Source organism: Spinacia oleracea, chromosome 6, assembly GCF_020520425.1.
Source record: "Spinacia oleracea cultivar Varoflay chromosome 6, BTI_SOV_V1, whole genome shotgun sequence".
Lineage (NCBI taxonomy): Eukaryota > Viridiplantae > Streptophyta > Magnoliopsida > Caryophyllales > Amaranthaceae > Spinacia > Spinacia oleracea.
Window position 1 is genome coordinate 91,397,645 of NC_079492.1, and position 7,367 is coordinate 91,405,011.

The window sequence follows — 7,367 nt, forward strand, 5'->3', positions numbered from 1 at the left end:
CGGTTTTTTCAATAAATGTTTGCAGTTGAGCCATGATAAATTAAGGCTTTTTTGTTAAGTAACTTTTTCCCAAAATTGGTGCATGCATTATCTTGATTGTGGTGTTTTATATGTTAATTTAAACAATCGTGGGCTGATTTCGCATAATTTATCAATTGAAGTTGGAATTAGGGTTTCGTCCGTTTTTACTTTCCAATATTTAATTCGAATTGATGCTTGCATGTTCTTGATTTTGTAGTAATTTAAACTAGATTTTGTAGTAATTAGGGTTTCACTTACTGTTTTTGATTCACTTAAATAAAAAACAGAGTTTGATTAATTCGAATTGATGCTTGCATTTTCTTGAAAATGGTGTTTATTTTAATCTAGATTAAACTATTGTTTCTTAATTTAGAAGTATTTTAATCTAGATTCCGTATAATAATTAGGGTTTACTTACTGTTTTATTGACTTTGGCCGTTACTTTGACTTTAGGAGCCCATGCTTTAAGGGAGGCACACCCCCTTTGCCATCATCAAGACATTCTAATCACCCAGATCTTCACCAGGCTGGACTGGGAGGGGCAGTCTGCTGTGCAGAGTGTGTGCAAGCAGTGGCGTCGGTGGGCCAAGCTGCGGTACCACCTCCCATACCACTACCCTCAAGGATGCTACCGTGCATGGCTGCGTGAGTGGGTCATCATGGACATCATTGACAATAATGGTCGTGACTTCCACGCCTGGTTGGACAAGGACATGACCGTCTACTTTGATGGCTTCCCCCTCCTTTTCAAGGAAGAGGAGGAGTAGCTGGTGGTGGAGGCCATGCAGGGTGGGTGGTGGTGGCGCTGGTGGTGGCCCCTCTTTTGTCAAGCTTTTGTTGATCCAGCTTGTTTATAGCTTTTTTTATTTTTAATTTTCAAGGACAATTACATTACTACTGTCATTGCAATTAGGTTTTTGTGAATGTGACAAATGTTGGTTTTTGGTATTTGTCACTGCTATGACAGTAGTTTATATCTAACCGTAGGCTTCTCCCTCAATAGTGGATTGAGGTTTGAAATGTTAGGGTTGAAGCCTACCCTTTTGTAAATGAAACTGGAATGATCATGATGATGAATGAATGAAATGTTTCCTTTTGTTATCTCTTGTGTTGTTATTCAAGCTTTGGTTTGGTTTGATTTCTTAAAGTTTTGTTTTTTTTAATTGATATTGTTTAACTTTGATCAGATGATGTTGATGATTTGACTTTGAACCCTTGCATATATGTGCATCATGGTGGTGAATGGGTTGTGCAAGGTGATATGGTTTATAGTGGGGGGAGGGTGGATGTCTTTGATTACATCCATGAGAATGCAGATGACAAATATGTTAAGGAATTAGTCGATAGTTTAGGTTATAATGATATAGAGAAAGTACATTTCTGGGACCCTAGGAAAGAATTCAAGAATGGGGTTAGGTTTTTAGGTTTTGATAGTAGTACTTGTGACCCTTTCTTAGTTTTACTCTTTGAATACAAAAGCATTCATATATACATTGAACATAAAATCAAACCCACCTACAACTTTAACCTAAACAGGAGTGCAGGAGGGGGAGGAGGGAGAGGTAGCTTCCTTGAGTTTTTGAATACTGATGTGGTTGACTTAAATTCTGATTATGTGGAACCACCTTTTACAGTACTCCCACCCAAACAAACTGAAACTCAACCTGAAACTCAACCTGAACCTCAAATTCAACCTCAAAATGTGCCTCAACCTGAAATTGATTATGATTTAGAGGGTACAGATGAAGATGATGATGAGTTAGCCACTGCTAGGTCTAAGATATCTGATGATATGAGAAGGGAAAAGGCTTATTTTGAGGAGTTAGTAATGCTGAAAAAACTAGCAGAAAGTAAAGTAGAAGGTGGTCTGAATTTGGGGGATGACTTTGATGGATACAGTGAATTAGACAGCCCTAGTGAGTCAGAAGATGAGGATGATGTTGGTTACTTAGTTGCACCACAACACCATAAGAGGGGGAGAGGGAAACAGAAGCAAAACAACACTGAAACTGAAGAGAGGGAAGCCACTTTTTATGTTGGGCAACAGTTTGAGAATCCAAAGACATTTAGGAAAGCAATCATAGATTATTCAATTGATAAAGGAAGAAACATTCCATTTTCTAAAAATGATTCCACTAGGGTTTGTGCAGAGTGTGAGCACAAAGATAAAGGTTGTAAATGGAGAATTTGGGCTTCATGGGAGAGAGGAAGAAGGTCATTTACAGTGAAAACATTTGTCAGTGAGCACACTTATGGTAGGACACCTATCATTAAGAAGATGACTTCACATTGGATTGCAGAACACTACCAGAATCTGTTTAAGGTTAACCCTTACATGAGAGTGCAAGATATTCAGGAAACCATTTGGTTAGAAAAGGGTATAAGGGTGAGCAAAGACAAGGCTGCCAGGGCTAGGAGAAGGGGTCAAGCACTCATTGTTGGTGAATACAAAGAGCAGTATGCATTACTCCCAAGGGATGCAGCTGAGATACTAAGAAGCAATCCAGGGAACACAGTGAAGTTGAAGTTGGATGCAAATGTGTTTGACAGACTGTATTTGTGTTTTGAGGCACTTAGGAAAGGGTTCTTGGCAGGATGCAGACCTTTCATATCACTTGATGGATGTTTCTTAAAGGGACCATTTGGGGGTCAATTGTTAGTAGCAGTAGGGAGGGATGGAAACAATCAAATGTTCCCTTTGGCTTGGGCTGTTTGTGAGGTTGAGAGCACTGACACATGGAGTTGGTTTCTAGAACTTCTAGCTACTGATTTAGGCACTAGTGAAGGAGCAGGGTACACTTTCATGTCTGACCAACAAAAGGGTTTACTTGCTGCTGTGTCAAATGTGTTTCCACAAGCTGAAAGTAGGGTGTGTGCAAGGCATGTGTACTGTAACTTTAGGGGAGTGTTTGGAGGTGGTTTAGAGTACAGAAAACAATTTTGGACTATTGCAAAAAGCAACACAGTAAATCACTTCAATGAAAACATTGAAGTAATGAGGGGTATTTGACATGAAGCTGCTGAAGACCTACTGAAAAGGAACTACAAGAAATGGTGTAGGGCATTCTACACTCCATTATCTTGTTGTGACAGTGTAGACAACAACATGAGTGAGGTGTTTAATGCATACATCTTGAGTGCAAGGCACAAGCCTATTATTACCATGTTGGAAGATATCAGAGAGGGTTTGATGGAAAGACTGCATAAGAAAAGAGATTTCATTGGGAAAAAGGAGATAATGTTGTGTCCTAGGATCCAAATTCAGTTAGAGAAACACAAAATTTGGGCTAGGGGTTGGAATGCATACTGGGATGGTGGGTTTTGCTATGGAGTAAGAGAAGGTGCAACACAGGTTAAGTATGTGGTGGATCTGAACCAACATACTTGCAGTTGCAATGCATGGCAGGTGAGTGGGATTCCATGCAAACATGCAATTGTTGCTATATGGAATAAAGTAGACCACCCAGAACAATATGTCAATGCATATTTCTGCAAACAGACCTACATGAAGGCATATGAATTTTTGTTAGAGCCTTTAAATGGTCCTCAAGAGTGGCCTACTTCTGATAGCATTGTTGTGGCTCCAAATGTGAAAAAGGTCAATGGAAGACCTAAAACAAAGAGGAGATATGGTGTTGGAGAGGTAACTGCATCTGGTAAGCTGAAGAGAACAGGTTGTTCTATGAAATGCAGCTTATGTGGTGTGATAGGCCACAACAAAAGGGGTTGCAAGAATGCCCCTAAGCAACAACAACACAGCAACAATCATGCTACTGCAGAGCAGACCACACCATAGCAACAACACCCAAGAACCAGTTCAGCTATACCAATGCACAATAGGGGTGTGGGTATTTATACCTACCCAAATGGGTATCAAAGAATAGCTACTGTAAGTCATTCAATATACTCAAATTCTTTCTTACATGTTACTTTACTGTACTGAAGCCAACTTGTTCCTAATTTGTTTTAATTAATGCAGCCTATATCACAACACTTCCCCACACCACAGAGGCAAAGACCTCCTGCAGCTTTCTATTCTGATCATGGGGGTGAGCAAACCATCTACTCCTTCCCTGCACATGACTTCCCATTGTCACAGACTCAACCAAGTCAAGGACACACAATATGAAGCCAAGCATTGCAGGATCTTGCAATGGCTAGAAGATTAGAAAAAAGACCATGAGGTTAGATTTTATTGAATTTAAAGTCTTCATTACATTTCATTAGTGCAGATCATTACATTTTACCTACCCACTTAACCCACTTAACTTAAAACAAACCAGATAAAAAAAAACAGAACCACTAGGATTACAACCCACACTTCACATTTCACACTAACAGGTCTTCTCATCTTGCTCATCACATAGTCTGCCTCCCTCTTCCTTGCATAATTGTTAGCTTCACTAAGTTTTGTCCTAAAACTATCAACTTCAGCAGCAAGGCTTTGTTTATCTTGCATTAACCCTAGTATGACAATTGTTTGCCAAGTTGTTGGTTCTTGTTCATCAATCCATCTAAAAAAAATGCAACCCCTTCTGTTTGTTTCAACATCATAATCTGGACAAGCAATGAACCTCCTTCCAGGATTTTCTTTTGTCCATGCCTTTTGAATGGATACTGTGAATCCACAGTAGCACCTCTTAGGGTGTTCATTATCACCATTGTTGAACAAAGAGATAGCCCTGTTCATCATTCTGCAAATAAATTACGTTTTAATAATTTATTCCTAAATATGTTTAATTATTGTTAAAATAAGCTAATTTAAGATTTACAAAAAAATGGCAGAAAAATACCTTTTTATGTTGAGAAGAGTCAGCTATGGTGGAGCAACAGAGAAAAAACACAGAGCAGAAGATGGAGAAGAAAGAATTATTTTTTTAAGTGTTTTGTTGTTGTTTTGATGTGCATGGAATGTTAAATACTTTGTTTTTTGAGAGCCTCAACGGCTATATTTTTGTAAAAAGCTAACTGCAATGAATTTTCCTTTATTTAATTATTGGTAAATGGTAAATGTAACTGTTTTTTTGTCGTTTAGTGCCTTTTATTTAGTTTCCTTTTAATTTAAATGCATTTTAACGGACGTTAGTGACGGAAAACAAAAAGCAGCGGATTCCATCCAAACGCAGGGACCTAAATGCTCCTTTTGAAACTTGAGGGACCTAACTGCTCCTTTTGGCAAAGTTTAGGGACCTGCAGATCTATTTACTCGGAAGTGAAAAGGGGGGAAATAGGGTTGGGAACAGTAAAAAATTACCGCCAAAACATTATTAGGAAGGAACCAGAAAAAAAGTGGGAAGTTGGAAGGTTTCCACGTGTACACATTGAAAAAGTAAGTTGAAAAGGCTAAGTAATTGGAAAACGCTTATTTTCATCAAAATCATCTGTTTTCAATCATTAATCTACGTGTATATTAATTCTCCTTTTATTTTAATAATTTTTAATATTATTAAATGCATTTTAACGGACGTTAGTGACGGAAAACAAAAAGCAGCGTTTTCCATCCATTTTGAGGGACCTAAATGCTCATTTTGAAACTTGAGGGACCTAACTGCTCCTTTTGGCAAAGTTTAGGGACCTTCAGTACAGTTTACTCCACCTTACCCCCTACCCCTAAAATGACATGGTCCCCACTTATTTTACTTATTAAAATATCTTCCCAACCCCACTTGTTTTAGTACTTTATTTCATTCAATTCTTTTTCTTAATACTCGTGTCCGGCCAAGTGTATTTCTTAAATAAATACGGAGGGAGTAATACTTTAGGAAATTATACAACTTTCCTTATTAATCAAATTAGTAGGAATAACAATAATATTCAAAATAACACACAAATAAATTGATTATCCGACAAGTGTTTTTATATCGTAAAACGCTGCAAAACTTTTACTGAAAAGATAAATAATACACGAGTGTTCACAACACCTATTGTAACTCACAACACATAGACACCCCAATTACACCAAAGAATTTTTTTCTCTAAAAATTCTCTTAAAGCTTTTTTCTCTCTCTACTTTGTGTTTTCTTTTTGTTTTGGGATGATTATTACAAATAATAACCTACGTTTATATAGTTTTTAGTTTGCTAAAGATAACTTGTTAAATTAGCAAACCATTTCCTTCCTATCAAATTTAAGACAATGCATGCATGTATTCTAAAAAAATTCTAAGGATTACACTGCTTCCTTTTTTCTTTTCTTTTTAAATTTTTTTTAACTAAAATGATAGGTGGTTGTTTTTTTTTTTTTTGGTGAAAATGAGTTACTTAATTACTTAAATACTTAAAAGTGCGCATACATAACAAGTTTTCAGCTAACTCCACTCCTTGTGGAGGTCAAAATACGGGCACATATCGCCCAATTACTTTGAAGCAAGCATGCTCCCAAAAAATTAGTATCATTGTTTGTTGAGATATCAGTAGCTAAACAGGGGGGTTCTAATTCACTGCCTTGATCCAACAGACTCAGCCGGTCCTTGGCCTTCCTTGCCACGTAATCCGCTTCCATGATGTGCTCCCTTCTTCTGAATTTCACCCAGAGGCTCTCGTGGATTCTTTGCAACTCCCTACATTTAGCATATAGGTTAGAAAGCCAAGAAATTGGAGGGTTGTCATTGTTTAAGTGTTCTACTGCTGATTTGCAATCTGTGAATATAGTAACATTCTGCCATGTCTTGTTGATGACCCAGGAGCTAGCTATAAGGATAGATTGAGTTTCTGCAGTAGCAGCTGATGTAGTGGTAAAGGTGCCAGCTATTCCAGCCATGAATGTGTGGTCTTCATTCCTGCAAATTACTGCATAGGAGGCAAGGAGAGTGGAGGAACAGAAAGATGCATCACATTTAACAAAGTAATTTGAAGGACTAGGGGAGTCCAAATGCACTGGTTTAATCTGTTGTGTTCCTTTACTCTCTATATTTCCATGCTCTTTAGCTAACCATATTGTTTGATGGCACCAAGGTTCAATACTCTTGTTTTCTTTTTGAAAAATCCATAAGTTTCTTCTGTTCCATATTCTCCAAAGGCAAAAGATGAAAATTGTTTGGCATGTGGTGTTCAAAATCAGGGATAAATCATTATCATTCAGATTATCTAAGAACCATTTTTCAAAATCAGAGTGAAGATGACTAAACTTGGGTTGAAACTCAATATTACTCCAAAATTCAGTAGCTCTAGGGCAGTGCAAGAACACATGTGCCATATCTTCTTGGGTATTAGGACAAAACTGGCAATTTCCATTAGGGATAATCTGTCAACTGAATAAATGGGATGCAGTTGGGAGTCTTCCCCAAAGAATAAGCCAAAGAAAAACTTTCAGTTTAGGGGGGCATCTGGCTTTCCAAATGCAGCTCC